This window comes from Cervus elaphus, chromosome 15 (assembly GCF_910594005.1).
Source record: "Cervus elaphus chromosome 15, mCerEla1.1, whole genome shotgun sequence".
NCBI lineage: Eukaryota > Metazoa > Chordata > Mammalia > Artiodactyla > Cervidae > Cervus > Cervus elaphus.
The window spans coordinates 88645503-88660513 of record NC_057829.1 but is presented as its reverse complement, the minus strand read 5'-3'; the positions used below and the strand labels follow the sequence as shown (position 1 = coordinate 88660513).

Below are 15011 nucleotides of genomic sequence, written 5' to 3'. Positions count from 1 at the left end.
CAGCAGTGAGGAGATGAGCAGAGAACACGCTATGCAGCGGCCACGTTCCAGCCGCGGTGAGCGTGGGCTAAGATCAAGGTCACGCAGGGGCAGGGAAGACTCCACCTCCCCTTGGCGGGGCCAGGAGGCGACTTGCAAGGTGACGGCAGGTTTCTGGTGTGCTTACTTGGCGTATGGGCAAGGGGAGAAAAGCAAACTCAACTGCTGGATAATCCTGGGTTGCCAATTACACCACAACTAGCCAAATTTTTGGCACTGACATGGGATGGACAGGGGGCCTTGCTGGGGTCCCGAGAGGAACACGGGACTTCCCAGGAGAGGCAGCTGCCGCCCGCACCGCATAGGCAAGGGGCTGGCTCCAGGCCCCTCACCCTCTTCTTCTGCCTTCTCTCATGAGGAACTGTGACATTTCGGTGTTTTGTAAGAATCTTCATGAAAACCAATTGGATCCTCTGCTTCATTAATGGAATCAGGTGACACCCGGCATGTGATCAGGCAGGTGTAGGGAGGATGAGATGGCTAGATAGCATCACCGACTCAATGGACATAAGTTTGAGCAAACTCTAGGAGACAGTGAAGGATAGGGAAGCCTGGAGTGCGGCAGTCCATGGAGTCGTCAAGAGTCGGACATGACTCAGCGACCGAACAAGAGAGGAAATCCCACACCGATTAAGCACAAAGGCAGACTTTTTGAGTGAGAAGGGACCTCAAAAATCATACATCAACAATAACACTCATTCATTTCATAGATAAGGAAGAGAAATCCCAGAGATGTTAAGAAACTTGCCCTAAACTACACAGCATGCTCTAAGAAAGCCTGAGTCTGTCTACCCAAGATAGAACCTTCCTGTATTTAACTTTACGTAAAAGCACAATTGTAAGTGTCCCATGGGGAGATTTAAATACCACAATCTGACTTTAAGTTTTTCACGTTGTCAAGACCTTAATTACACCTCTACAACTGCTTTTAAGAATGAAGACAATGTAATATATTCTGTTACCCAAATGGGTGATCTAGAAGTGAGGCAGGAATCCAGAGCCTTCATCAGCAGCTCTGGGCCACATTTGTTAAAGGGGCTCCTCTCTGGCCACAAAGCCTTCCCATCATGGTTCTGTCATCATGATTTAAAAATAAGAAAATTCACATTAAATGAAGGCCTGCATTTCATTAAATGGTACAAACACAGCTCTTTAAAGAAAAGGTTCAGCTTCTACATAAAATCTGTGCAAATCCAAGTCTAACTGCGAGAGGCCTTAACATAAGCAGGCAAGGTCCACCCGAAGGAACATGAGAATGGGGGCAGGAGAGGTGACATAATTTGAGTTTGGGGGACAGGGAAGGCACCCAAAGCTGCCGTGGAGGCCGAGGGTAGGTGAGCAAGCACTGCACACCCATCACGTGGTTCCCGTAGCTTCCCTGAGAAGCCGAGAGGCTCCATGAACAGGCATGCACGGGGTAGACCAGATGGTCGGAAAACATCTATCACCACACCAGACACAGAGTCTAGTGATTCACCAGGTTTTTCAAAACTGAAGAGAGACCCCTCACTTTTGCTGCTTTCTTTTCATCTTGTGTTGCTATTCCACAAGTATCTACTGGGTGCCACCTACATGCTAGGTCCTGTGCTGTATCTAAGGGTGATCTGGTCAGAAGTCACTGAATAGGTTCACAGGGGCTGACCGTGTGGCTCCCTGGGCAGACAAGTGCCCCCATCCCCACCACGCCACAACCCCACACCCACCCCTCTCAGACTCACCCAGCAGGTAGAGAGAAGGGTCTGACCTGCCCATGAGGGGAACAGGGACAGGAGGGAGGGAGAGGCATGTGCCTTGGTCAAGGACATGTGTCACGTCCACCTCGGCTGCAAAGCCAGTGCTCTGTCCCCTGAGAACAGACCACGAAGGCAGTCTGGGCGGGATGCATCCAAGGAGGATGCCAGTGACCCGGTCCTGGCCCTGCAGGGCCCAGACAAGGGGGCAGCGTTCCTCCAGGACCTGAGCCTCAGGGATGGGAGAGACACAGCTGCCTGAAGGCTGCCACGGAGGGCTTGCTCCGCAGAGCCGGGCCTTTGCTTCTCTTCCACCTAGATCGCTGTCCCCTTGGAGACAATATGAAATGCCAGCCAACAGGGTGCCACATCCCCAGGAAGACCATTCCACCAAGTCTAGGTTTCTTCTGAAGATCCAGAACAGGGGGAGCCCCACGTCTGTGAAGCTTCCAGACCCCAGTACCGTCCGGCAGGACCACACGGAAGGCACCCTAGTGGGATGTCAGGACATCCCCGCTTCTAACACCCTGCCACCTCCTCTCTGCATCCTGCCGAGTTCCTGGCTGTCAGGTCGGGCAGGGCACTGCTGGGCAACTGGGTGTTTTTTAACCTTCAGAGCCTTTCGCGTTACAAATTGAACCTGTCAAGTTGGGACTTTCCCGGCCCTGTTTCTAATGTCCCTAACAACTGCGGGGCAGCAAACGGATGGCCAGGAGACAGGGCATGAAATCCGTCTGCCAATACCAGCTCTCAGGGGGTCGAGAGCCACTTCGCATCATCGTCAGGTTTCCTTGGCCAGAGCAACGCGTAAAGCGCATGGTTGCCATTGAGCCGTGAGAACCGCTTTTATTTCTTCCTAAAGGAATGCGGTCGACGGCCTGACAGCGGGCAGGCTGCAGCTTTCAGCAGTCAACAGGAAGGAAAAAGCATCCGAAGAACTTATTTACAAAACAGACACAGACACACAGACATAAAAAGCAAACCTGGTTACCAAAAGGGGGAGGCGGGGAACACATTTGGAGTTTGGGATTAATAGATACCCATCAGTATGCTGTATATAAGACAGACCTACTGGATAGACCAGGGAACTATATTCAATATCTAGTAATAACCTCTAGTGGAAAAGAACCTGAAAAAGAATACATATGCAAATATATATCCTAAAGGAAACCAACCCTGAATATTCATTGGAAGGACTGATGCTAAAGCTCCAATACTCTGGCCACCTAATGGGAAGAGCCGACTCACCCGAAAAGACCCTGATGCTGGGAAAGATTGAAGGTGGGAGGAGAAGGGGACGACAGAGGATGAGATGGTTGGATGGCATCACCGACTCAATGGACATGCGTTTGAGTGAACTCCGGGAGTTGGTGATGGACAGGGGAACCTGGTGTGCTGTAGTCCATGGGGTCGCAAAGAGTCAGACACAATTTAGTGACTGAACAACAACAAATATATGTAAAACCAACCAAATCATTTTGCTGAACACATGAAATGAACCCAACATTGTAAACCAACTATACTTCAATTAAAGGAAAAAAAAAAAGGTATTCAAAGATGCATGCAATGATGCATGTGAAAATAAGGACTTCACAGGCAGGAACACCACCCCTGGGATTTGTCAGTTACCAAGGTCCTTTTCTCCACAGTGTTGGGAATGGGACGGTGCCCATTGGTCCCTGGCCTTGGTTCAGTATTATTCGAGGCAAGTGACCCGGAGGCCCTGGGACAAACATCGGGGGCCCATCTCTCCTATAAAGACACACACAGGCCCGGAAGCACTGTTTCACACTTCGGAATCTATGAGGCAGAGTAAGGGAACTCTGCAGCCGGCAGTCCGTGGACATCAACCCCAGTGGGTGTCCCAACCCGTGGAGAGTGGCCAAGTCCCTCTGTGTCCAGGGAGAACCCGCAGCTTCCTTCCCCGGGGCTGGCACGCAGTGTTGACAGAACCCACAGGGTCTGGAAAGATCCCACCTTGGACAGACGTGGAGGTGCCAGCAAACATTTACAAAAGGTTTAAAATGAGAAGGAAAAAAAAAAATCAGAGAGCCCAGGAACGGTCTTACTGGGAATGCACATGACGAGAACTGTGAGAGTCAGTGTCCGCTGGAGAGGCGGTCAGAGGCCACCGGCGGCTCAGCTCCGCCCAGCGCAGGAAACTGACCCACAGGCACTTGGACACGCAGACCCTCCAGGGACTGGCGGCCGCTCCATCCTGGTCAAGACACAGAGCCTCGCCCCAGAGCGGCACCGGGCCCAGGGCCTGCCGCAGCCAAGGGTTGGTGAGAACACCACACAGGAACGGAGGCGGCCCGGGGAGGGGGGTGCCCAGAGAAATCCTGTCTTCACCGCCCCTTGACCCCCAGCCCTCTTGTTTAACACCATGAACATATGCTGTTGATTACAAGCCTCAGAAGATAGCGCACAGAGGAACAGACAGGATCTCGAGGTGCAAGCCAAGTGGCGAGGAATGCAGGCTGGAAATCATGTGTTAAAACTGGACGTGGAACAACAGACTGGCTCCAAATCAGGAAAGGAGTACGTCAAGGTTTTATATTGTCACCCTACTTATTTAACTCGTATGCAGAGCACATCATGCAAAATGCTGGGCTGGATGAAGCACAAGCTGGAATCAAGATTGCTGGGAGAAATATCAATAACCTCAGATATGCACATGACACCACCCTTATGGTAGAAAGTGAAGAACTAAAGAGCCTCTTGATGAAAGTGAAAGAGGAGTGAAAAAGTTGGCTTAAAACTCAACATTCAGAAAACTAAGATCATGGCATCTGGTCCTATTACTTCATGGCAAACAGATGGGGAAACAATGGAAACAGTGACAGACTTTATTTTGGGGGCCTCCAAAATCACTGTAGATGGTGACTATAGCTATGAAATTAAAAGATGCTTGCTTCTTGGAAGAAGCGCTATGACCATATATACTAGACAGCTTATTCAAAAGCAGAGACATTACTTTACCACTAAAGTTCCATCTAGTCAAAGCTATGATTTTTCCAGTAGTCATGTATGGATGTAAGAGTTGGACTATAAAGAAAGCTGAGCACTGAAGAATTGATGCTTTTGAACTGTGGTGTTAGAGAAGACTCTTGAAAGTCGCTTGGACTGCAAGGAGATCCAACCAGTCAATCTTGAAGGAAATCAGTCCTGAATATTCACTGGAAGGACTGATGCTGAAGCTGAAACTCCAATACTTTGGCCACCTGATGCGAAGAGCTGACTCATTGGAAAAGACCCTGATCCTGGAAAAGACTAAAGGCAGGAGGAGAAGAGGACGACAGAGGATGAAATGGTTGGATGGCATAACTGACTCGATGGACGTAAGTTTGGACAAGCTTTGGGAGTTGGTGATGGACATGGAAACCTGGCATACTACAGTCTCTGGGGTCCCAAGGAGTCGGACATGACTGAGTGATGGAACTGAACTGAACTGATATATTTTATATGGTGGTATTTTATATGGTGGTATTTTAAAAACTCTTATTTTAAGAGGGACAACTAAAATATTTATGTATGAACTGATATAATGCCTGGAATTTGCTCCAAATAATGGTGAGAGAGAAAAAGTTCAGGTGATACCTAGAACCAGCTTAGCGATGGTTTGTAACAGTTAATGCTGAATGGTGGTTATAACAGAGACACTATACTTCTCTAATTTTCCATATATGTATAAGAAGCTTCCATAATAAAAAGTTAAAAAAGCAAAATACATCGGCACTGAAATACCACTGAAGAAAAAGACACATCACCTTCAGACAAATAACAAGACTCTGTAGAATAAATAAAAGCCTAAGGATAGTGGAATAATTGTCTTCAAGACAGTATTTTTTTCAAACAGAAAAAAGTCACTACCAGCCTAAATTTCTTTTCCTAAAATATGTTTCAAAAATGAAATAAAAACAAAGACATTACATGGTAAAGAGAGAATTCAAAATCAGCAGACCCAGGTATTCCTCAAGCAGGAAAAAAAAGAAAGGATCCCAGATGGAAAGTAAGGGATACATGAAGGTCATGATTTAATCATCATTGAAGGAAAGAAGGTGGAGGCCTGCATCAGAGGCGACCAGGAGGGAAGGCAGGGAGAGGAAAGGCAGAGAGGAGGGCTGGCAGCTGGCATGCTGGGGGCCGAGTCAGTCAGAAAGCCCACCAGGGCACTGGGGCCTCCTGCTCGGACCACAGGAGAACATCTGCTCTGGCTTCCGCAGGATGCTGTGGGAGGGAGGCGCTGCCCCCAGGCTCACCGGAGCCCGAGTCTAGCACACCAGCTCACTGAATAATCCGCTTAGACAGCTCTGCCAAGTCCAGAGTGAGGTCTTTCAGGTAATTGCTTGCTCTAAAGCTGCATTGGCACCGAGAGCATATTGTCAGGCACTGAGGCAGGGATGCGAAGAGTGTTCTCCAGTCTGAAGTGCATCCTCAGATCCCCCAAGGCACCGCCACCCCGCCCAGCAGCAGCTGACGGGGATCCCCGTGAGCAGAGGACAGCGTGACCTTGGAGGTCCGACCGCACCTGCACTCCTGGTTGCCTGGGCTGGTCCCCTGCAACCGGGACAGACGGCGCCTGGAGTCCACAGCGTGGAGTCCGTCTCTGACCTCCAAGCTGGAGGCTGAGCTGTGAGGCTACCCCCCACCCACTGCCCACGCCAGGAAAGGGGGGGATGTGTGCCCATGAAAGAGAGCAGGGCCCGCTGGTCCCTCCCCCCATGACCTCTGCCTGCCTTTTGTCTCTGGAAAACTTTAGTCAAAGAACAAGCTTCATCAGAGAAGTCAAAGAGTAAGTTTAAGCAGAAACAAAGGAAAACAGTCAAAGGAGACCAAATAATAATAATAGAGCCATTAAGCATAGTCAAGGACCTTCAGTTCCTCCTCAAGCCTGCATATAATATTCTGAGCTGTATCCTGTGAGCTGTCCTACAGATTCTGAAACCCTCACCAGGTGGAGAGGTTCACCACACGATGACCCGACTGCGGCCATGACGTAAGCTGCCACAACTCTGAGAACTGGCCTCAAAGAAATGGAAACAAACCGACCCTGGAACTGAAGGTTAACTGTATCTCTGATGCTGGGCGGACCGCCGATGGCCAATGTGAAGATGACTGTCAGAGCTGACTGTGCTGCTTCTGCATGTAGCCCCTCCCTCAGTCTGTAAAAGTTCTTACTCCTTGCTTGTCAGGGAGGGGTTACGCCTTTGGACAGCTGTCTGCCCCCGCCCCCCCACCAACAGCTGCCAGCATCTGAAATAAAGCAAACTTTCCTTTCCACCAACCGAGACTGTTTATTGGCTTTTGGGTGGTGAGCAGCCAGACCCTACCTTTCAGTAACACATACACCAGAAGGTCCCTATTACATCAAGGTCAGCAAGGTCATTTGTGGGCCATGAGCCACTTCACCTTTATCTTCCAATATCTTCCATAATAAACATGGATTTCCTTCATGAAATTAAGAAACAAATATATTATGCATAAAATTCAGCACCATAAAATGTGCCTGCTTCACACTCAGATCTAATGCAAGTCCAATCAGAACTTGAAAAAAATTATTTTGGATAGATTTAACAGAGCAATTTGAAATTTCACTTGGTAGAATAATAAATTAGAATATTAAAGAAGAATCAGAGGAAGAGTAATAAGAGGGAACTAGTTGATATAACATACCACAAAGCAGTAGCAATTGAAACAATGTAGTCCTGACTCAAGAATAAAAGACTATGTCATAGAAGCAACAGATTGCCTAGAAATGACCAATAATATTACCTATAACATTTTTAAAGACTCACTTTTAAATTATATAGGATTATTTAATAAATGATGTAATAACCAGCTGCAATTTAAAAATCGATTCAGAAACTTTCAGCTCAAAAAGTCAAATTCAGACAAAACTAAAATCTTAAGTATAAAATAGTAAAATAAAAATAAGACCTAGGATTTCCCTGATGGTGCCGTGGATAAGAATCCACCCGCCAATGCAGGGGACACAGGTTCAACCCCTGGTCTGGGAAGATTCCATGTGCTGGGCAGCAACTAAGTCCATGCGTCACAACTCCTGAAGCCTGAGAGCCTGGAGCCTGGGCTCCACAGCAAGAAAAGCTTGACAGTGAGAAGCCCACTCTCTGCAACAAAGAGCAAGTGCCACTCGCCGCAACTAGAGAAAGCCCTCGTGCAGAAACAAGACCCAGGGCAATCAAAAGCAAGTAAGTCAATAAAGCCTAGAACTGAATACCAAATTTGAAAATAGAGGATGCCATAAAGAAAAAGATGCAGAGACTTGACAAGCTAAAAATTTGGATATAAAATAACAAAAGCAAATTTTTAAAAAAATAGTCAAATGAGGTAGCAAAAAACAACACAGGAAAACCAGCTGTAGAAATATCAAGTAGGTTGATACAATAACCATCCAAAAACACTAATAAAATTCTTAACGAAAAACATTAAACCCCAATAAATAACTAGGCAAAGGATATGAGCAGTTTGCAGAACAGAAACTGCAGTTAGAAAATGAATGCAAACTATTTTCTCTTGCAAATTACTGAAAGAGTGGAAATGTAAACAAAACATGGCCACTTTTTGCCAATTAAGAAAACTTTTTTTTTTCTTTAAAGATAATACTAAACGCTGGCAAGCGTGTAATAAAATTGGTAAAAACCCTTTTGGAAAGTAATTCAACAATATGTATCAAATTCCAGTAATCCCATTTCTGGGAATGTGTCCTAGGAAGTAATCCAAAATACAGAAGCCATATGCATGAAGACACTCATCACAATGTTATCTATAACAGAAAAACCTCAAGTGCAACCTAAGTACAAGAAACGAGAGAACCTCCTGGCAAGACACCAGGTAGATTAACTCAGCCAATGAGAACGCTGTGATGGCAACTCTGCAGTGACATGGAACACTGTCTGTGATAGACCAGTAAGTAAATGTGCAGTACACAGATGATGCTTATGCCAGGGATGGGCTTCCCAGGTGGCACCAGTGCCAAAGAACCCTCCCACCAACGCAGGAGACATAAGAGATGCAGGTTTGATCCCTGGGTCGGGAAGATGCCCTGGAGGAGGGCATGGCAACCCACTCCAGTGTTCTCACCTGGGGAGTCCCCATGGACAGAGGAGCCTGATGGGCTCCAGTCCACGAAGTCACAAAGAGTTGGACATGATTGACGTGACTTCGCACGCACGCATAAGAAAGCAAAATATACATGTAAAATGATCTGCCTGAAACCAATGAGAGAGGAGAATTATATGTACTTTTCTTTTCACTCCTCTCAGGCTAGATATAGGATGGCTTCATTCCTTGAATAATTACTGAATATAACATATTGAAAGCAAACACTGCAATTCTCCTGTGCCCTGGGAGGTTGGGAGCAGGCAGCATGCCTTCTGGAGACTTCTATAACCTCCACGGTGAGAAATCAGGTCAGGACCACAGAACGGGGCTCGGCCCCTGCTCTGGGCTTTGCTCGGACCTCACTGGCTTGCTTGGCTGCAAGTCTATTCTTTCCATCCACACCCTGACCTGCTCTTTCCAATAGTGACTGCCCGTGGCAGACAAGGAACCCAGCAGCTCCATCCAAGAGCAGAGCCGTGAAAGCACAGCTGGGGAAGGAAAACCAGTGATTGATTATTCAGTGCAGCCGAGCAAAACCCCAGTGCAGGGCTCCGTGAGCAGAACTTGCAACTGGCATTCAGGCCATTTTGCAGAGCTTGGCCAAGGGCATCCTAGCCCAGCACAGCCGCAGCAAGGCTCCAGTCTTAGCCAGACACGACCCACAGGAGCACTGAGCTTCCAGCACGTTTTCAACTCACAGGACATGTGGCCCTTGGGTGGAGAACTTTTCATATTTATCTGTTCTCACCTGGTAGGAGGAAAAAGGGTGGGGAAGTAGTTGGTAAACCCGAGTTACCCGGGCCCCCTCTGGCAGACACCCAGCATCACTCTGCAGAACCTTTTTTTTTTTTTTCCTTTTTCTTCTTTTAAAGTCTGCCACTAAAAAATGACAAATGATTGTCACCCGAACAGAGCCTGCTCTCAGGACACCGGGCGATGTTGGAACAAGTTGAGAGGAGAATATGTAGCTAAGAGAATCTCGTTGCTGCTGAAGAAGCAAAGAAAGGAATGATGAAGAGAGGGGAGAGACAGTGAGGCACGGGGAAGCCTGGCGTGCTGCGGTTTATGGGGTTGCAGAGAGTGGGATACTACTCAGAGGTGGGACAGCAACAAGATGCCAGAGATGGGAGTGGGGGGATGGAGAGCTGCCTGGAGACGTGGGGGGTGTGCTGTTGCTTCCCTCGGGTGACCTCCCCAGGCCTACACGGTTTGTTATTTTTCCCTCCTGGTTATGCTGCCCTCTGAGATCCCAAAACTCCCCACAGACCCGCCGGTGAGAGGGTTTCCTGGTGTTGGGAAACTTCTCCTCCTTCACGACTCCCTTTCCGGGATGGGTCTCCATCCCTAACTCTTTTGTCTCTCTTCTTGTCTTTTACATTTTGTCCTACCTCCTTTCCAAGAGAATGTACTGCCTTTCTGGGTGCCTGGCGTCCTCCGCCAGCGTTCAGAAGTTGTTTTGTGGAGGTTGCTCAGCATTCAAATGATCTTTTGATGAATCTGTGGGGGAGAAAGTGGTCTCCCTGTCCTATTGCTCCGCGATCGTAGGACCGCCCCCTGTTTTTGTTTTTAAATCAATCTCTGCAGAATTCTGACCACTGTTCCTGGGCAGGTCACTAGCTGGTGGTGACTGAAGTCTCAAAGTTTCTGAGCCCAGGTCCACCAGAACCCAGCTGACGCGTGCTTCCTTGCCCAGCCCCAGGAGGGGACGGCGGCCTGCACGTCTCAGGTTCACGGAGCCCACCGGCCACGTCCAGGGGCCACAGAGCTCTGGGCCAGTCACATCCGCCGGTGCCTTTGTCCTTCCTGTCCTCCAGAAAAAGGAAAAAAAAAAAACAACTCAGCAGGGGAAAGAGGCCCCGAGGTCATCTGTACTAAACTCGAAGGCCCAGAAGCTTGGAACCTTTCAGAAGATCTCTGTCTCTGTGCCTGGCATCCTGAGGAACACGATGTCATCACTGAAAGATGAAGCAACAGCAGACTTTGCAGGCATGTGGGGTTTTGCCATGCAAAGGAATCCGGATCGCAGCTAATAAAGATGTTTCTCCGGATTGCAAACCCCAAACATCTCCACTTATTCTCCCAACAGGATCTTAGAATCAAGTAGGCTTTGAAAACCATCTACACACTTAAAATGGGTGAATTTTATCAAATAGGCATTATACCACAATGATGCTGATTGAATTAAAAAGTCACTGAAAGAGGGACTGATCTAACTACTCTAAGACAACGGCACGGCTGGACAGCGGCAATTGACTATTTCCTCCTCGCATGAGGCCTAAGTTTTTGATTCCTCAAAGAAACCTGTAAACCTCCCCTGCCCCCTAAAATAAAATAAAAAGAAGGTTTAAAAAAAAACATGAATCATGCTTATTTATACACATAACACTTCAGGTACTCCAACCAACTCCCAAGATAACATTGTCTTTGCTGAGTAAAAATCTTGTAACAGCCAAAACAAATGAGTCTTTCCTGACATTTTGGGAGGCTGGGGTGAATGTCATGATTTATAAAGAGTTCATAGGTGCAGAAAAGGGTTAAGCTGATTAAGAAGTTAGCTGACTGGAGACTAACTCAGCTGAGCCAAAGAGTCACCCAGCAGGAGACTCAGAGGAAGGGAAAACATCTCTACTGAGGATGCAACTGGCAAGTAATTTGCATGAAAGGAACATTTTTGCTCAGTGCCCCCATAAACCTTGTACCAGAGCCTCCTAGAATAGAATAGGTGTATAAATACATAGACATATCTCCAAGGGGCAGGAAGGAAAAAAAAAAAGAAAGAAAAGCGAACATTCATGTTACCCCTACTATGTGCGGCAGGATTTGTGAGCACCTACTGGGGATCAGGCTCTGTTCTAGACCTTCGCACATTGGGACCAACAAGACAAGCCTTGCCTGTTTCACTAGGCGCAGTGATAGCCTTCTCCTGCCGCAGTCAGAAGTGTCTCTGTTCTCTGCAGGAGCTGGGAATGTGTGTTCGGTGGGGTGGCAAGGAAGGACGAGGGTGCAGAGGACATTCAGGGTGCTAGTCAGCTGACCTCAGGACCCGAGCTTGTCATCCAGGACTCCTGCAATGCGGCCTGAGCACACGTCTCCAAGGCCCTGTCCTGCTGAACTCTGCAGGCCCCTCTGCTCAGCCACGCCGGGTCACCCACAGATCCCCTGACCCAGGCCCTGCAGGGCTGCGTTCCCTCAAGTCACAGGACTCTTCCCCCGCTTCCCGGCGGAATCCTGCTCTCCCCGTATAGCCCATTTCCCGGGTCCCTCTGCTTGGCGTTCTTCCTTGGCCCCTGTGAGAGGAGCCTGCATGGACCCCACAGTACACAGCAGGCACCTCCATCCTGAGACCATTTCTTCCCCATCCCAACGGTTTGGTCTTGGTACTTTCCTCATCCACCCTAGACTTCCCAGACAGAAGGAGGGAAGCGTGGGCAAGGGTGAGGGCCAGCTGAGCTGGGAGCTGCCACATCTTCCCCAGTCTCTTCCCGGACGTGGCGCACCGCCTCTGGCCAGGGGGCAGTCAGGGTCCTCATCCCTGTCGCTCTAGCATCAGGGGTGGGGCCAGGGCCCCTTGAGGGTTAAGGCAGCTCTGCTCACCTGAATCAACTTGGTCCATTTGGTTGTCAAAGCATCCTGTTCAAACAGGTACCCGATTCTCGAGATGAGGCCGTGTGAGTACAGGGCTGGCCCCGGGAGCCTTCTGCAGGCCTCTGACTCCCTCAGGCCCCCTGAGTCTCCTCCCCAGCAATGCCAGGGGGGCCCAGAGTTCAGGAGGAACCCCGCCCCGCCTGGGCACCTGTCAGGGACGTCACACACCCGTGTAGCACCTGCCACCTGTCCCCAGGGACAGCACTGATCCCCAGCGTGTAAAGAGGCACATGCTCCCTAAGCCCTTCTGGAATAATCCGTCCTTTTAGTGGCTCCCGCAGGGCCCAGCGCTGTCCACAGCAAACTCTCCTGGCAACGGCGGTCTTTGTGTTGCTACCCAGGGGCTCACGCACCCTAAATTCTGTGCCGTTCTCTCAAACAAGCCACAACACTCCCTGAGACCACGACAGCTTCTTGTGCCATGGCTCAACAAGCTAATCCCCCGTTCTTGGTAACTTTCTACCAATAATGGCTTTGGCAACGCCTCTCAGGAAAGCTGCAGCTCTATGAGTCTGCTCCTTGAAGGACATTAAACAAATCCACTTTTCAATTTAAAAATGAGACTGTATCTGTGCGGCAAAGCCCAGGGGGCCTCCACACTGGAAACACAGACAGAGTCTCCAGCACAAACCAAACAAGGAAGCCAGGGAAGTTATTTAAAACAAACACGCCCTTGACGGAAATACATTAAAGTAAGGCCTTACTGCAAATTCCAACGGAGTGACTGGCTAAACTAAACAGTAACAGTGCTTCACCAATCCAAGAAATAAAATAAAAATAAAATAAAACCCAAGGACCATGGGGCTGACCTGACCTTCATTTCCTCTGGACTGTTTTATAAACGGAAAAGCTGAAAATATTACTGAATTTTCCCAGCGTGGAGTGAAATAAATGTAAGGGAGGGGAAAAAGACAAATGTCTTCCATTTCAAACCAATACAGATTATCAATGGCCATGTTAAGCCTCTCAGTAGATGCTGAAAAACCAGGACACTTTGCATTAGTACTGTAAGCTGCTAGCTCGCTTACCTGCACATAAATTTGCCTCTGCAGTCACTGATCTATACCCTGAATTCTCTGATGTCGAAGTGCCTGGCAAGAGGCTAAGTTTCTGCAAGAATGGTGAACAAATCAACAAATCGCCAACTTTGTCCCCAGGAGTTGTCAAGCGCCTTAAAGCTGTCTGACTGCAAGGTGATGGGAAAGGGTGGCAATGATGCTGTGTGAAGTGTCTGGTATTTTTCTCTGTGTTTTTAGGGGGAAAAAAGATCCTCTTAAAAAAAAAAATCAGAGCTTCACTGCCAGAGCAAAACATTTTACTCAAAGCACAAAAGTTTCTTGCTTTTATAAAAATACAACATAAAAAATAGATGTTTTAAACCACAAACATATTTCTTTCAACAAATGAACGTGCTCTCAGAGCATGACGTCTGACTCAACATTCAGGTCATGTTCCCGCAACTCCACCGATAAGGACAGACTATGGAAAAGCCCCTGCCGTGATGAATGAGAGAGGATGGAGTGAAATGCACAACTTTGCGTGTGATGGTCCTTCCGGGGCGGCCCTGCTCTCAAGTGTAAGCATGTGAGCCGCTGTCCTAACACAGCTGCAGCCTGGAGAAAGGGCATCAGGCTGAGAGGACCGTCCTTCTTTCTGTGCTGGCTTCCAAAGCGCATTGCAAAAATGCTCTGCGGTGAGCACCGGCATATTTCTTGACTTGAATTCCAGCCACAGTTCTGTCCCCAACAAAGATCTTCTCCTTGACCAGACTCAGGCTCCTCTGAACTCTCTTCTCGACTAAGCCCTGACCTGTGGGCTTCCACATGCATCCCAGCATTTCCCAGTTTTAGCAAGAACTGCCCCCCACCAGCCCCCTGCCAATAGCTGACCACCCTGGTCTGCCTTCAACAAGAAGCCTGTGCGGTCAATTTAGGCAGGATCTCCCCTTTGTTGTTGATTAGTTGCTCAGTCATGTCCAGCTCTTTTGCAATGCTATGGACTGTACCCCGCCAGGCTCTTCTGTCCATGGGGTTTCCCAGGCAAGGATACTAGAGCGGGTAGCCATTCGCTTCTCCAGGGGCTCGTTCTGACCCCAGAGATTGAACTCATGTCTCCTGCAGTGGCAGGCGGTTCTTTACCACTGAGCCACCAGGGAAGTCCAGAATCTCCCCTTACATCTGATGTTTCTTTTCAGTGATTTTACATCCACCGATTCCACTTTACACCTCTGCTAAAGGGTCCACTTTTTTTGTTGTTGTGTTCAGAGTGAATTGAATCCAATTTCTCTCTGCCACTGAAAGAGCCCACGGCGGTGGTCCCTACACCCATTAGGATGGGCCTGAATAAAGTTTGCCATACCAATCTCTAACAAGTGAAAGAGAGTGTTGTTCAGTCATGTCCAACTCTTTGCAACCCCGTGGACTATACAGTCCATGGAATTCTCCAGGGCAGAATACTGGAGTGGGTAGCCGT

The 15011-nt window shown here is 48.5% G+C and overlaps 1 protein-coding gene across 2 annotated transcripts in view; it reads right to left on the bottom strand.

Annotated features, from left to right (window-relative positions):
• DOCK1 (dedicator of cytokinesis 1) overlaps nucleotides 1–15011 on the bottom strand; it is a 546606-nt gene that overhangs the window by 160817 nt on the left and 370778 nt on the right. The gene's annotated exons all lie outside the window — the stretch shown is intronic.